At 40.6% G+C, this 16,648-nt stretch overlaps 1 protein-coding gene and 1 long non-coding RNA gene across 3 annotated transcripts in view; both read right to left on the minus strand.

Moving 5' to 3' along the window:
- The window catches only part of LOC126980834 (uncharacterized), an 83,121-nt gene that overhangs the window by 55,091 nt on the left and 11,382 nt on the right, over positions 1–16,648 (minus strand). The window lies entirely within an intron of this gene.
- Positions 3,758–5,343, minus strand: LOC126980835 (uncharacterized). 2 transcript variants are annotated; one of them, XR_007733618.1, is made up of 3 exons: positions 4,635–5,343; positions 4,377–4,505; positions 3,758–4,118 (listed from the first exon to the last, which is right to left on the minus strand). It is a non-coding gene; the product is annotated as an uncharacterized LOC126980835 (long non-coding RNA). The 2 variants fall into 2 exon arrangements; XR_007733619.1 differs by lacking the exon at positions 3,758–4,118 and adding an exon at positions 4,120–4,247.

The raw sequence follows: 16,648 nt of genomic DNA on the forward strand, positions 1-16,648 counted from the left end.
CTCAAAATCCTCGCTGTTCTTTCACGCCAAACCCTTCAACATTACTTCTCCTCTTGCTCTCTCTCTCAATCTCTCCCTCTCTTCCCTGTAGTAATAGTCAATCTACTCAAAATCCTCGCTGTTCTTTCACGCCAAAACCCTTCAAAAATACCCCTTCTCTCGTTCTCTCTCAATCTCCCTCTCTCTTATCTGTAGTAATAGTCAATCCACTCAAAATCCTCGCTGTTCTTTCACGCCAAAACCCTTCAAAATACTCCTGCTGTTCTTTGACGCTCGTATAAGCTCTTCACTCCCTTTCCCCGCTGATGAAAAGCAATGCAATGCTATGAAAAGTCCGTCGTAAAAGTGAGAGTTAATTTCGGGGCATATGACTCTTTCTTTGTTCCTCTCTCTCTCTCCCTCTCTCTCTCTCTCTTTCAAAGATGTGAACGTTGATATACATAGAGAAAAGAGGAAAAATATGCAGGGACTTATATATCTCTCTCCCTCTCGTCCCCTTTTGTAACTTTAAGCGAAAATTGGTCACGGATAAAAGAAGATATATAGACGTAGTGATTTATGGACGTTAGGAAAAATAGGAGAGTTTATCAGAATAGCTGAGTAGAAAAATGTAAAGGGTTAGATAGATAGATAAACAGATAGATATGAGAGAGAGAGAGAGAGAGAGAGAGAGAGAGAGAGAGAGAGAGATCTGTGCATGTGATATCTGATTTTCATTTGTGGTATCTGATATGCCGAGGAAAGAAACAGTAGAAGGCTGACAGAGAGAGAGAGAGAGAGAGAGAGAGAGATAATAAAGAGGCCAGATGAATTTAAGGGAAGATATTATGAGGAGAGATCATACATTTTTTATAGCCTTGATGGTGTTTAGATTCTCTCTCTCTCTCTCTCTCTCTCTCTCTCTCTCTCTCTCTCTCTCTCTCTCTCTCTCTCTCTCTCTCTCTCTCTGTGTGTGTGTGTGTGTGTGTGTGTGTGTGTGTGTGTGTGTGTGTGTGTGTGTGTGTGTGTGTGTGTGTGTGTGTGTGTGTGTGTGTGTGTGTGTCGAGCCCGGCGAAAGATAAGATAATGGGAATGGAAGAGGAAATAAAAAAATAAGACTCTGGCAATGCATTCTGATCCTCTTCGGCGCCGCGTAAGAAGAAGAATCAGAACCGAGAGGAAAGATGATTTAATCCCTTGATAAAATATAAGGGAAAAAAATAATCAGTCATAAAGCGTCGTTTCGTCCGGTCTTCCCCGATGGATCAAGGAGAAAAATAAAGATGTCTTAGTATTGGAACCTCTCTCTCTCTCTCTCTCTCTCTCTCTCTCTCTCTCTCTCTCTCTCTCTCTCTCTCTCTCTCTCTCTCTCTCTCTCTCTCTCTCTCTCTCTCTCTCTCTCTCTCTCTCTCTCTCTCTCTCTCTCTCTCTCTCTCTCTCTCTCTCTCTCTCTCTCTCTCTCTCTCTCTCTGCAGATGACACTTTCGATTCGGCATTCCTATTATTTTCACTTTTTTTCCACGTTTTTAATAAGTCTCAACAAACTACTAATCTTAGGGGAGGAAAAAATAATGATAAGCAGATTGAAATAAACGAAAAAACGGAATAATGAAAGATTTTAATTTCCTTTTTGATCGTGAACCGTTGTCAAAATACTTCGTCCGATCCGCTTTCCTTTTGTCGGCTAAAATAGATACAAAGAGAGATATTAAAAAAAAAAAAAATATGAATACCAGAGAGATTAATAAAAAATGGATACACGAGAGACTAACTAACTAATGGGGAGCATGCGGCAGGGGTGCGTTGCTTCACTCACTCGCTGCCTCCACTCCCGACGGTCTTCCCGAGCAATACCAGGTTATATGAAGCTTTAGATGACCTCGACATCCTCACCACATCCATGGACAGACTAACTAAACTGTGTCATCTAGCAAGTCTCCAAACGACTGGACCTTGGTTTGAGCCCAGGAGACCTTGCCCCTCATGCAGCACTTCGAGAGCCATCACCAGGACCTCCAGCCATACCGCAAGGAGTACAGAATCACCAGGAAAAACAAGATCATTGAGAGAGCGATGGAAAAATGGATACACGAGAGAGCGACAGTAAAATGGATACACGAGAGAGCGATATAAAAAATGGATTCACGACGGAGCGAACGGGAGAAAAAGAAAGAAAAAAAGAAAGAGAAATAAATAAATATGGAAATAATCTGAGTGCTGGTCTGGTCTGCTTTTTTTTCTACTCTTTATTTGTTTCTTTATCAGAGACGGATTGGATCAGGAACGTGTTTTTTCCCTTTCTTACGTTCCCGATAAGTCCATTTTTTTTCTCATTTTATTATAATTTGTTTTTTTTTTCTATATTGGTATTCACGCGGGATGTTGTTTTTGTCTTTTTTTCTTTTCCGTCTCGATCGCTTTTCTTTCCCTATCGCTCGCTGGTTCCCTGATTCTTTTTCTTTCTTTCTTTCTTTCTTTAATATGTGTGGACGCCATCTGCAGCTTCCCTCTGCGTGTGTTTTGTCTTTTACCCATGCTGTTGTTTTTATCTCTCTCACTCTTTCTTTTTTTTCTTTCTCTCTCTCACTTTTTCTTTCTTTTCTTCGCGTCGACAAGAGGAAACGAGAAACACGTCAGTTGTCAACCCGCATCTTTGTCATATTTCCTGCTTGCTTGCTCTCTCTCTCTCTCTCTCTCTCTCTCTCTCTCTCTCTCTCTCTCTCTCTCTCTCTCTCTCTCTCTCTCTCTCTCATCTATCATTCTATCTATCTATCTATGTCTTTTTTTTACGTTTCGGCCTATGGCGCCGGTAGGGTTTCGTATAATAGTGGGGCCTGATGGTCGTCCCCAGCCTTTTGTGGCGCAGGCAAATGTTATAGCAACGCCATCTTGCTTGGCTGATGCTGCCCCCCCGGAGCTCATCTTAAAGCCCCTGACGCGGATTTCCTACCAGAAAACATCACCAAGCTACAGGAACGGAACAAAAAGTGGCTGATACAATTCAATGACGAAAAATGTAAAGTCCTGCACCTTGGGAGGGGATATCCAGCACACCAGTACCACATGGGAAACACTCCACTATCCACCAGAGAGAAAGACCTGGAAGTATATGTTACCAGGCTACCAGTGAAAGCCAAATCCGTGCCAATCGCAGCGGACGGGTTAAGCCTCTCTTTTAGAAAGCGAATCTAGAGTCCGGCTTGGTAGGTGGTTCTCAGTACAGCATGTGGGTAGTCTTAGGCCACGCGGCGCCGGCACGTTAACCATTCAGTCACTGCCTTCCCCTAATCTATCTACCTAATTCTTTCGTTACCTTATTCAAAGATCCTTTTCTCTCATTTCATTTTACCTTCCTTCTTCTTCGTATATTTTGTACAGCGTCTGATTCTCCTCCAATTCTTGCACTATTTCGTCTTTTTCTTCCTTTTCGTTGATTCGGTATTCTGTTTCTCCTCCTCCTTATTCTTGCAGTATCCTTTTTTATTCTTCCTCTCATTCAATTATTCTGTTTACTTCTTCGCTTTCTCCTTGTTACAGTATTTCGTCTTTCTCTTCCTTCTTTATCCTGTTTCTTCTTATTTTTACTCAGATTATTTTTTGGCTTCATTAATATACTTCCTGGAGCTCTATTACGTGTCCTCTCTTCCTCCTCTTCGTCTCTTCTCTTATATACACTATTTATCTCCCTCAGACTCTCTCTCCCTCTCTCTCTCTCTCTCTCTCTCTCTCTCTCTCTCTCTCTCTCTCTCTCTCTCTCTCTCTCTCTCTCTCTCTCTTCATAAATTTGCTAAACTCGATCCTTCCTGGAGATTCGCATTTCTTCCTTCCCTTCCTCCCTCCGTTCGTCCGTTCGTTCGTTCTCGTCCTTTCGAAATTATTATCATTATGCGTCAGTCACATCTTTCTTGATCTTGCAGGCTTCTCCTCTTTGATCTTTCCAACGTCTAACTTACTGCTAAAACATCCACTCATATTACTAATACTAACTCTGACACTAATACTAACCCTCTTTATCTATCTGCTGCCGCTTATCATCCTTTTAATCTTGCTATCTTCATTCTCTCTAAACTTTGCAACGCCTCACTCACTGCTAAAACATCCACTATTATAATACTAACGCTAATAATAACACTTTCTACCTATCTATATGCTGCCAATTATCATCCTTTTAATCCTGCTATCTTCATCCTCTCTAAACTTTGCAACGCCTCACTCACTGCTAAAACATCCACTATTATAATACTAACGCTAATAATAACACTTTCTACCTATCTATCTGCTGCCAATTATCATCCTTTTAATCCTGCTGTCTTCATCCTCTCTAAACTTTGCAACGCCTCAGTCAATGCTAAAACATTCACTATTATAATATTAACGCTAATAATAACACTTTCTACCTATCTATCTGCTGCCAATTATCATCCTTTTAATCTTGCTGTCTTCATCCTCTCTAAACTTTGCAACGCCTCACTCACTGCTAAAACTTCCACTAATATAATACTAACGCTAATAATAACACTTTCTACCTATCTATATGCTGCCAATTATCATCCTTTTAATCCTGCTATCTTCATCCTCTCTAAACTTTGCAACGCCTCAGTCAATGCTAAAACATCCACTAATATAATACTAACGCTAATAATAACACTTTCTACCTATCTATCTGCTGCCAATTATCATCCTTTTAATCCTGCTATCTTCATCCTCTCTAAACTTTGCAACGCCTCACTCACTGCTAAAACATCCACTATTATAATACTAACGCTAATAATAACACTTTCTACCTATCTATCTGCTGCCAATTATCATCCTTTTAATCCTGCTATCTTCATCCTCTCTAAACTTTGCAACGCCTCAGTCACTGCTAAAACTTCTACCATTATAATATTATAACGCTCGCGGGCATCGGTCAGACTTTGCCGCCAAAATCCAACGTATTCCCTAGATGGTCCGCAAATTATTCTGTTAAGGCAACCCTGACCCCATCTTCCCTTAATTATAGAGTAGCCCCCCTTAAACCTCACCCCCGGCAACCCTAGCCCCATTTTCTTTCAGTACCTCTTCCATTAAACAATTGTTCTTCTCTTTATTAACATCCCCTGACTTAAAACAAAATCCTAACCCTTATTTACTTATCTTAAGCATAAGTAAATGTATATGTTTTAATTTTAAGGCAGAAATTGGATGTTTTATAGCGATGAAAAATATATTAATGGATGTCTTTGGCTTAATATTCATTCATGTACTTATTTCTTAATTCCTTCTCTCCTTCCTTCCTTCCTTCCTTCCTTCCTCCGTTCCTTCCATCATTCCTCATTTCCTTCTTAACTTCCTTCCCTCTTTCTTTCCTTCCTCACTATTTTTGCCCTCCTTCCATCTTTCCCTCCCTCCCTCCCTCCCTCCCTCCCTTCCTTCCCTCCTCCCTTCCCTCCCTTTGTAACCATTAATCAGAAAGTGAAGAAAAACAGACACAAAAGGAAGACTTAAAAAGATAATGAACCAGAGAGAGAGAGAGAGAGAGAGAGAGAAGAATACAAGGAGAAGGGAAACAATGAAGACGGAAGAGCGTGTTCGTCAAAAGAAAAAATAAGAGAAGAAGAAAGAAAGAAAGAAAGAAAGAGAGAGAGAGAGGGAGAAAGAGGGGGAAGGAGAAGACACCAATAAAAGAGAGAAAGAGAGGAAGACACGTTGGAGACAGGAAACAAAGGAAAGAAAAAAAGAAAAACGATGAGAGAGAGAGAGAGAGAGAGTCTTCACTATGTTCGACTGTCTTTTGTTGTGTCTTCGAGGAGGAGGAGGAGGAGGAGGAGGAGGAGGAGGAAGAAGAAGAGTGTTGTCCAGAAACTGATCAAACTCTCTCTCTCTCTCTCTCTCTCTCTCTCTCTCTCTCTCTCTCTCTCTCTCTCTCTCTCTCTCTCTCTCTCTCTCTCTCTCTCTCTCTCTCTCTCTCTCTCTCTCTCTCTCTCTCAAGGGTGAAAATGAGGAGAGGAAAGATGAGGAGAGGAATGATAAGGAGAGAAAATATAAGGAGGAGAGAAAATATAAGGGGAGGAAAGATAAGGAGAGGAAAGATAAGGAGAGAGGAGATGAGTCGTGAGGTGTGAGGGGTTGCCAGGCTCCATCAGACATGTTGAGACGTGTTGCGTGTGAGGCAGGAGGGGAAGACTAATTGGTTATTATGATAGTGTCCACCTGGGAGCTCGGGGGAGGGTGGTGGTGGTGGTGGTGGTGGTGATGGTGGTGGTGGTGGTCATGGTGGTGGTGGTCATGGCGGTTATGGTATACGATAACTTTTTCATAGTTCTTTCCTATTTCAAAGCTTCAAAGTCTATCTTCCACTTACGGTAATATTCTTAAGTCCATATTAAACGTCTCAGGCTCCCATCACAAGTACTTCCCAAGGCCACAGAGAAGATTAACCGAGTTTCCATAGCTGATTTTCCCGCTCATGATGCAGAAGTCGGGTAAAACAATCACTAGGGTCACAAAACACCATGAAAAGAAAGACCTGAAACTTCTACTATTACGAGAGGCTTTTGAAACAGGCGAACTGACAGAGAAGATTAACCGAGTTTCCATAGCTGATTTTCCCGCTCAGAATGCAGAAGTCAGGTAAAACAATCACTAGGGTCACAAAACACTCCATGAAAGGAAAGACTTGAAACTTCTACTACTACGAGAAGCTTTTGAAACAGGCGAACTGACAGAGATGATTAAGCGGGGTTTCCATAGCTGATTTTCCCGTCCAGGATGCAGAAGTCGGGTAAAACAATCACTAGGGTCACAAAACACTCCATGAAAGGAAAGGCCTGAAACTTTTACTTCTACGAGAGGCTTTTCAAACAGGCGAACTGACAGAGATGATTAACCGAGTTTCCATAGCTGATTTTCCCGTCCAGGATGCAGAAGTCGGGTAAAACAATCACTAGGGTCACAAAACACTCCATGAAAGGAAAGACCTGAAACTTCTACTATTACGAGAGGCTTTTGAAACAGGCGAACTGACAGAGATGATTAAGCGGGGTTTCCATAGCTGATTTTCCCGCTCAGGATGCAGAAGTCGGGTAAAACAATCACTAGGGTCACAAAACACTCCATGAAAGGAAAGACCTGAAACTTCTACAACTACGAGAGGCTTTTGAAACAGGCGAACTGACAGAGAAGATTAACCGAGTTTCCATAGCTGATTTTCCCGTCCAGGATGCAGAAGTCGGGTAAAACAATCACTAGGGTCACAAAACACCATGAAAAGAAATACCTAAAACTTCTACTTCTACGAGAGGTTTTTCAAAGGCCACCTCTTTGGATTCTTTTTAGGAGCAGCAAGTAGCGGGCTTTTTTTTATTATTGTTTCCTTTTTTTGTGCCCTTGAGCTGTCTCTGTTGGTAAAAAAATAAAAAATAAAAAAACAGGCGAACTGAGGCGCTGGTATATTTAGAAATACCAGTTTACGTGTTAGGTTAACGTCCATCCTTGCACGAGTTATTAGTATGCCGGCCGTAGCGTGTGTTGGACCCGCTATATATACATGCCAACATATCATCTCTCCATGCCTCTCTGTATGCCCCTCATCCCCTGTCCTTGGTCTATTCTTATCCTCCTGCACACCGCTATCTTATAAATGCCTCACGACCTTGCTTCTGCTATTTTAAAACGCGGTAAGGATGACAGCTATTCGTGATGTTCCATTAAATTCCTCTCTTTTTAATTTCCTTTTTACTCCTCTTCGCAAACACGGTAAAGTGATGTTGTTTGTGGTTTCCTTCTTAATTCCTCTTCTTTTTACGACCTCACGACCTTTTTTTTGCTCTTTTAAAACACGGTAAGGAGGACTGCTATTCGTGATGTTCCATTAAATTCCTCTCTTTTTAATTTCATTTTTACTCCTCTTCGCAAACACGGTAAAGTGATGTTGTTCGTGGTTTCCTTCTTAATTCCTCTTCTTTTTACGACCTTCTTCCTGCTCCTTGCAATCAGGGTAGAGAGAAGAGCTATATGTTGTGGTCTTTCTCTTCAAAACACTTCCTTTTTGCTACTTTTTGCTTCTATTTTCAAACACAGTAAAGAGAGGAGCAATTCGTGATGGTCTCCTCTTCAGTTCCTCTTCTTTTTAACGACCTTCTTCCTGCTCCTTTCAATCAGGGTAGAGAGAAGAGCTATTTGTTGTGGTCTTTCTCTTCAAAACACTTCCTTTTTGCTACTTTTTGCTGCTATTTTCAAACACAGTAAAGAGAGGAGCAATTCGTGATGGTCTCCTCTTCAGAATCTCTCTTTCTCACGGCCTTTTCAATGGGTTTTTTTTTCTAACACTTTGCAGAGATAGTAAGAGTTATTGGTACAGTGTCTTCTCCATTCCTATCCTTCTCACTGCATCTACTGACCTAATACTAATACCCTACTAATAATTAATTGTATTGGTAAAGTCAAAAGGAAAAAAATTGAGAAACCCATTACGAAATACCTCTTACCATCTTTTCTCTAATATCATACTCTACATCATTATATCAACAGAGTACAGCAGTCACTTTCGTACCGGTATGGCTGTCAGTAGGAGCTGTAGGGAAAGAAAACACCAAACCTACAACTTGAACCCTACCCGAGGCCTCCTGTACCCACGCCAACAGAAGCCGCGACAGATAGTGTAAAGCGAGGCGAACGATCACACTAACAAAAGAGCATCGGAAACACAACACACATATTTTTAGCCGCCACCCGAGGCCTCCAGTACCCATGTCAACAGAACCCAACCGTAGCAAGCAAAGAGTGAGTGGCCGATTAACAAAGGTCGACAAACTATGAACTAATTGAATACTAACAAAAGAACATCGGAAACACAACACACATATTTTTAGCCGCCACCCGAGGCCTCCAGTACCCATGTCAACAGAACCCAACCGTAGCAAGCGAAGAGTGAGTGGCCGATTAACAAAGGTCGACAAACTATGAACTAATTGAATACTAACAAAAGAACATCGGAAACACAACACACATATTTTTAGCCGCCACCCGAGGCCTCCAGTACCCATGTCAACAGAACCTAACCGTAGCAAGCGAAGAGTGAGTGACCGATTAACACAGGATGGCGAACTATCTAGGAACCAAAAAACTATAACACAAGAACCTCAGACACAGGACACACTTATAACTTGACCTACTAACCCGTGGCCTCCCAATCCATATCAATAGAATGGAATGTCTGTCTTGTTTGTTTTTTATATTCCTTCTTTCGTTGGGTAACTAATTTTCTTTCCCTCCCTCGTCATTTCTCTTCCGTTTTTCACTATTTTTCTTATTTTTTCTTCTATTCGCTGCTATATTTTCACTCCATAATTCATAACTCATTTTTCTAATCTCTCAATTTTGCTTTTATATTCCGTCTCTCGTTGGGTAACTCATTTTCTTTCCCTCCCTTCTCATTTCTCTTGTTTTTCACTATTTTTCTTATTTTTTCTTCTATTCGCTGCTATATTTTCACTCCATAATTCATAACTCATTTTTCTAATTTTCCTTATCTCTCAATTTTGCTTTTATATTCCTTCTCTCGTTGGGTAACTCATTTTCTTTCCCTCCTTCGTCATTTCTCTTCTGTTTTTCACTATTTTTTTCTTATTTTTTCTTCTATTCGCTGCTATATTTTCAGTCCATAATTCATAACTCATTTTTCTAATTTTCCTTATCTCTCAATTTTGCATTTATATTCCTTCTCTCGTTGGGTAACTCATTTTCTTTCCCTCCCTCGTCATTTCTCTTCTGTTTTTCACTATTTTTTCTTTTCTTTCTATTCGCTTCTTTATTTTCAGTCCATAATTCATAACTCATTTTTTTAAATTTTCCTAATCTCTCAATTTTGCTTTTATATTCCTTCTTTCGTTGGGTAACTCATTTTCTTTCCCTCCCTTCTCATTTCTCTTCTGTTTTTCACTATTTTCTCTTTTCTTTCTATTCGCTTCTTTATTTTCAGTCCATAATTCATAACTCATTTTTTCTCATTTTCCTTATCTCTCAATTTTGCATTTATATTCCTTCTCTCGTTGGGTAACTCATTTTCTTTCCCTCCCTTCTCATTTCTCTTCTGTTTTTCACTATTTTTCTTATTTTTTCTTCTATTCGCTGCTTTATTTTCACTCCATAATTCATAACTCTTCTAATTTTCCTTACCTCCCAACTGTACCGTATTTTCTTCATTATTTCCTTCGTGTTCCTCCGTAGCAAGTGATAGGGACTGACTAACACATCAATCCCACAAATACATCACGCGTATAACCCCAGCTACCAACCCGAGGCCTTCCGCAGCCATGTCAACAGAAGCCAATCAGCGAGAAGAGCCGAGTAAGCGAGGCGAGCGGTAGGAGGACAAAAGAATCACGAGAAACAGGAATAATTGGGGCAGACTATAGTGTGAGCGTCGCAGCTGCACCCGGGGAAGGCGTGGCGGCGGCGGCGGCGGCGGCGGCGGTGGTAGCGTCAACAGAAGCCACGCGGGAAGCCCTTCAGAGAGCCGCTTTTTAGTGCCTTTTTTGGAGCTCGATTTGGACGGCGTAGTGGATTTTTTTTTTTTTTTTTTTTTTTTGCCGGAAGTTTTCATTTATCGTTGCTTTGTTATCTTTCTCTATATCTGTCTCTCTCTGTGTCTGTCTGTCTTTGTATATATGTCTCTGTTTCTGTTTCTCAGTCCCTCAATCTCTCTCTCTCTCTCTCTCTCTCTCTCTCTCTCTCTCTCTCTCTCTCTCTCTCTCTCTCTCTCTCTCTCTCTCTCTCTCTCTCTCTCTCTCTCTCTCTCTCTCTCTCTCTCTCTCTCTCTCTCTCTCTCTACTTATCTATCGATCTATTTATCTATATGTCTGTCTATCTATCTACCTTTCTATCTATATCTTTGTGTGTGTGTGTGTGTGTGTGTGTGTGTGTGTGTGTGTGTGTGTGTGTGTGTGTGTGTGTGTGTGTGTGTGTGTGTGTGTGTGTGTGTGTGTGTGTGTGTGTGTGTGTGTGTGTACGTGCGTCCCTGGGCTCAAATTACGTCACCTGGCCGCAGCGCAATCTTAAGCCTACCCTCTACCTGTCCACCTGTCGGGAATGCCAATTAACTCGGTCATCGTCATCGTGGTCCCTCACCATCGCTTTCATTCGTCTGGTTCTCGGCGCTCCGTAGATATGACTAATAAGGACAGGTAGCGGTGTTCATATTTAAAGGTGTGTGGTTGAGGGTTTTAATAAGATGTTTCCCTGAGGTGTTGTGTATCTTGTGTTCTGTAACTCCCGTAGGTTTGATTTATAAGGCCAGGTATAGGTGTAGAGGCAGAGACAGGTGAGTAATTGCTTGATTTATAAGACCAGGTATAGGTGTGGAGGCAGACAGGTAGGCGATTGTTTGATTTATAAGACCAGGTATAGATGTAGAGGCAGAGACAGGTAAGTAAGTGTTTGATTTATAAGACCAGGTATAGGTGTCGAGGCAGAGACAGGTAAGTAAGTGTTTGATTTATAAGACCAGGTATAGATGTAGAGGCAGAGACAGGTAAGTAAGTGTTTGATTTATAAGGCCAGGTATAGGTGTGGAGCCATGGACAGGTAAATAATTATAAGTTTATTTTTGGTCACCTGTTTCCCTTCCTTCGCCTTTTTTTTCTCATTTCCTCAATCATTCATTCTCCATCCTCTTCAGTTTTGGTCAGCTTTTTATTTCTCTTCTATATTTCTTTTCATTTCAATTCTCTCATATGATTTGTTACGTCTTCCATTCTCTTTGTGGCCTTAAAGAGAGTGGATATACGCTTGACAAATACCCACACACACACACACACACACACACACACACACACACACACACACACACACATGCATACCCCGCCATGAATAACCATATATGCATACAGAAATGGAAGTTGCATGCACACACACACACATACATACACACTCACACTCACACTCTCACTCTCTCTCTCTCTCTCTCTCTCTCTCTCTCTCTCTCTCTCTCTCTCTCTCTCTCTCTCTCTCTCTCTCTCTCTCTCTCTCTCTCTCTCTCTCTCTCTCTCTAATTTTGTCTTTTCTCCTCTTCCTCTTCCTCCTCCTCCTCCTCCTCCTCTTCCTCCTTTCCTCTTCTTCCTCCTCCTTTTAGTATTTTGTTTTTACTACTACTACTACTACTACTACTACTACTACTACTACTAATAATAATAATAATAATAATAATAATAATAATAATAATAATAATAATAATAATAATAATAATAATAATAATAATAATTCACCTTCAACTAAACTGCCACTCATATTCTTGCTGTACTTCTTCCTAACTCCTCCTCCTCCTCCTCCTCGTTACCCAGCACCTTCACTAGTCTGGTCTCACCTGTTAAAGATACACACTCAGGTTGACTCAATAATTAGAAAATCAACGAGACAGTTAGAGACACCAGCCTAGAAGAGGAGGAGGAGCACAAAGAAACACAAAGGAAGAACAAACAACAGCAGACCTGATGGCCCTTACGAGGCTGTACCATGTTGATAGAATGCAAGAGGAGGAGGAGGAGGAGGATATATACATAGGAATACATAGGAAGAACAGACACCAGAAGACCTGTCGATCTATGGCAAGGGTGTCTGTTTACTACCGCTACTAGTAAACTATGTGTGGGAGGACAGGATAGAATAGATGAAGGAGGAGGAGGAGGAGGAGGAGGAGGAGGAGGAGGAGAAATAATGGCAGTATCAACAATCTTCAAGTCCTCAATACTTATCATTTTCATTATCATTATTATCCTTCTTATCAGCACGCGTCATTCACTCCTCGTTAACAACACTTCAGGTTATCTCAAGAGAGCTGTTCAGTTAATTATTAAGAGGACCAGCACGGGTGACAAAGGAAGGTTTAAGTGCGTCTCGTCTCTGCTAGTTTTAATTTTGACCCCGCGCCCTTTATATGTTTCCAAATTAGCGATGCAGACATTGCGACAATACACAAATTTAACAAAAAGATAAGTTCGTATAAGTCTTTTCTCCGCCATTCCCTATTTTGACCCCTCGCCCTTTGTATGTTTCTAAATTAGCGATGCAGACATTGCGACAATACACAAATTTAACAAAAAGATAAGTTCGTATAAGTCTTTCCTCCGCCAGCCCTTATTTTGACCCCGCGCCCTTTGTATGTTTCTAAATTAGCGATGCAGACATTGCGACAATACACAAATTTAACAAAAAAGATAAGTTCGTATAAGTCTTTCCTCCGCCAGCCCTTATTTTGACCCCCCGCCCTTTGTATGTTTCTAAATTAGCGATGCAGACATTGCGACAATACACAAATTTAACAAAAAGATAAGTTCGTATAAGTTTTTCCTCCGCCATTCCTTATTTTGACCCCGCGCCCTTTATACGTTTCTAAATTAGCGATGCAGACATTGCGACAATACACAAATTTAACAAAAAGATAAGTTCGTATAAGTCTTTTCTCCGCCATTCCTTATTTTGACCCCGCGCCCTTTGTATGTTTCTAAATTAGCGATGCAGACATTGCGACAATACACAAATTTAACAAAAAGATAAGTTCGTATAAGTCTTTCCTCCGCCAGCCCTTATTTCCTTTTTTTTCCAGTGAGTTGTGAACAGAATCGTTAATGGTCACTCTCTTGTCCCATTTATTTATTCATCAAGACACCCCACCAGAATCGCTAATGGTCATTGTCTTGTTCTATTCATTTATTCATCAAGACATCTATCCACCCGAAATTGACCTCTCTGCTGACCTCTCCCAACAGTGTCTAGCAGGTTATTTTGTTGCTGGGTTTATTTATTCATTTATTTATTCATTTATTCATCAAGACATCTATCCACCCGAAATTGACCTCTTTTCTGACCTCTCCCAACAGTGTCTAGCAGGTTATTTTGTTGCTGAGTTTACTTATTTAGTCATTCCTCTCCAAACAGTGTCTAGCAGGTTATTTTGTTGCTGAGTTTACTTATTTATTTATTTATTTATTTATTTATTCCCTTTCAGCTGCTCTCCTGGCTGTGAAAAAATGTATATTAATGTTTCTAAATGAGCCACGCATGCAGGCAGTCTTTACCAACATATGCAGAAATAAAAAGAAAAGTTCCTGTACGTGCTTCCTCTGCCATTCCTTATTTCCACCTTTTTCTCCCGTGTGTAATAAGCGGAGTCGTTGATGATCCTAATCTTATTCCACTTATTATATTGATGTTTCGAAATTTGCTACACAGGAATGGAAAAAATAAGGTTATCGTGCGTTCTAACTCTGTCATTCCTTATTTTCCCCGTTTTTCCTCTTGTATAATGAGCAGAATCGTTGATCATAGTCTTGTTCTAGTTATTTATTCTTATTGGTGTTTCGAAATTAGCTACACAGGAATGGAAAAAAATAAAGTTATCGTGCGTTCTACCTCTGTTATTTCTTATTTTCCCCTTTTTCCCCTTGTATAATGAGCAGAATCGTTGATCATAGTCTTGTTCTAGTTATTTATTCTTATTGGTGTTTCGAAATTTGCTACACAGGAATAAAAAAATAAAGTTATCGTGCGTTCTACCTCTGTTATTTCTTATTTTCCCCTTTTTCCTCTTGTATAATGAGCAGAATCGTTGATCAGTCTTGTTCTAGTTATTTATTCTTATTGGTGTTTCGAAATTTGCTACACAGGAATGGAAAAAAATAAAGTTATCGTGCGTTCTACCTCCGCCATCCCTTATTTCCCCTTTTTCCCCCGTGTGTAATGAGCGGCGTCGTTGATGAGTCGGCGCAGCGCTCGCGTCGGTGATCTCGCTCTTAACGACCTTGATTTCGCCTCCAAATGGCACTGTTTACCTAATCCGCGCAGGCACCCGCGACCTGCTGATGGCCCCCGAGGCACCGCACGCCGGGCGGATCCAGCGGCACTCCCCAAGCTCTTTAGGGCCAAGCCTGAGCCGCCAGTGTGTTGAAGTTTGCTGAATGAAACGGCGGCGGTGGTGGTGCTGGCGGTGGTGGTGTGTCTGGCCGAGGCAGGAAGACATTAACTAACGAAAAGAAGGTCTCGTACTGAAGGAAACCAAAGAATAAGTGATTACCGGTACTAGAATAATATTAACCCCTTGACCGCGGATTTAAAAAAAGAAGACATCACCAAGCTACAGGAATGGAACAAAAAGTGGCTGCTACAATTCAAAGAGGAAAAATGTAAAGTCCTGCACCTTGGGAGAGGATATCCAGCATACCAATACCACATGGATAACACTCCACTATCCACCACAGACGCAGAGAAAGACCTGGGAGTATATGTTACCAGGTTACCAGTGAAAGCCGAATCCGTACCAATCGCAGCGAACGGGTTAATGGTACTAGAAAAATAAAGAACAGTAGTGGTTTTGATTGTCTCCGAGTGTCTGGCGAGGGTAAGAAAACACATGCTTGACGTAACTAACTAGAAGGAGGTCTCGTACTGAAGGGAACCAAAGAATAACTGATTACCGGTACCAGAAGGACATAGAGGTAAGATGTGAATTAATACTTTTCCTTCTCCTTCAACAATAAAAGGTTAGCATTCAGAGTATAAACGTCTATGTATAAACAATATCGATTAATGATGTTAAACTACTACTACTACTACTACTACTACTACTACTACTACTACTACTACTACTTTTTAATGTCTTTTCCATCATCTTCTTTATTTTGTTTTGTGTATCTTTTCTAATCTTGTTTTATGGTAGAGGAGACAAAATAAAACCCAACACGTATCACCAACAAAGAAAATAAGTAAAAAAAAAGGAGAAATCATGATCAGTTTTATCTAGAGAAGTGTCTTGATACTCTCCTCTTGAAAGAACATAAATCATTAGCATGTAGGAAATAGTATAATGGAGTTTTTGTATAGTGCAGGAGATCAAAGCATGGAAGTACGGGTAAACTCATGCACTAGGAAGTTGGACAGCATAAAGGTAAGTTAGCTAGGGTAGAAATGAGATGGGATAATTACAAAAAACATTTCCATTCTACATTGTTATACTTTTTTAGAGATAATATGAATCGCAATCTCTTAAAATTAGTTGCAATATATATTTTTTTGCATTTTATTGTTGTGATATTTCCATTATAGAAGTTCAGAAGCTACTTTATCCGTATTACTTTGTGTTTCATTGGGTCAGACTTATATTTTTTACAGTAAAGGAAGAAGTTCAAGGACAAAAACAAATATTAATGAGGAAAAACAAGCCCGCTAATCACTCACTGCCCCTATAAGAAAAAGTATAGAAGAGTGGCCAAAACAGAGGTCAATTTCGGGAGGAGATAATTAATATATAGTCAACGTTGGTTAGTGGTACGACTATATGAAGGGAAAATATATCATCGTTACATAATTTACATAGTCATTGTTTTAGTTCCGATTATTTCATTAAGCTGATGTTTCGAAATTATGCAGTCATTACGAATATTTGCATCTCTCTCTCTCTCTCTCTCTCTCTCTCTCTCTCTCTCTCTCTCTCTCTCTCTCTCTCTCTCTCTCTCTCTCTCTCTCTCTCTCTCTCTCTCTCTCTCTCTCTCTCTCTCTCTCTCTCTCTCTTTCTCTCTCTCTCTCTCTCTCTCTCTCTCTCTCTCTCTCTCTCTCTCTCTCTCTCTCTCTCTCTCTCTCTCTCTCTCTCTCTCTCTCTCTCTCTCTCTCTCTCTCTCCCTCCATCACCACTTTCTTT

Source organism: Eriocheir sinensis, chromosome 45 (assembly GCF_024679095.1).
Source record: "Eriocheir sinensis breed Jianghai 21 chromosome 45, ASM2467909v1, whole genome shotgun sequence".
Lineage (NCBI taxonomy): Eukaryota > Metazoa > Arthropoda > Malacostraca > Decapoda > Varunidae > Eriocheir > Eriocheir sinensis.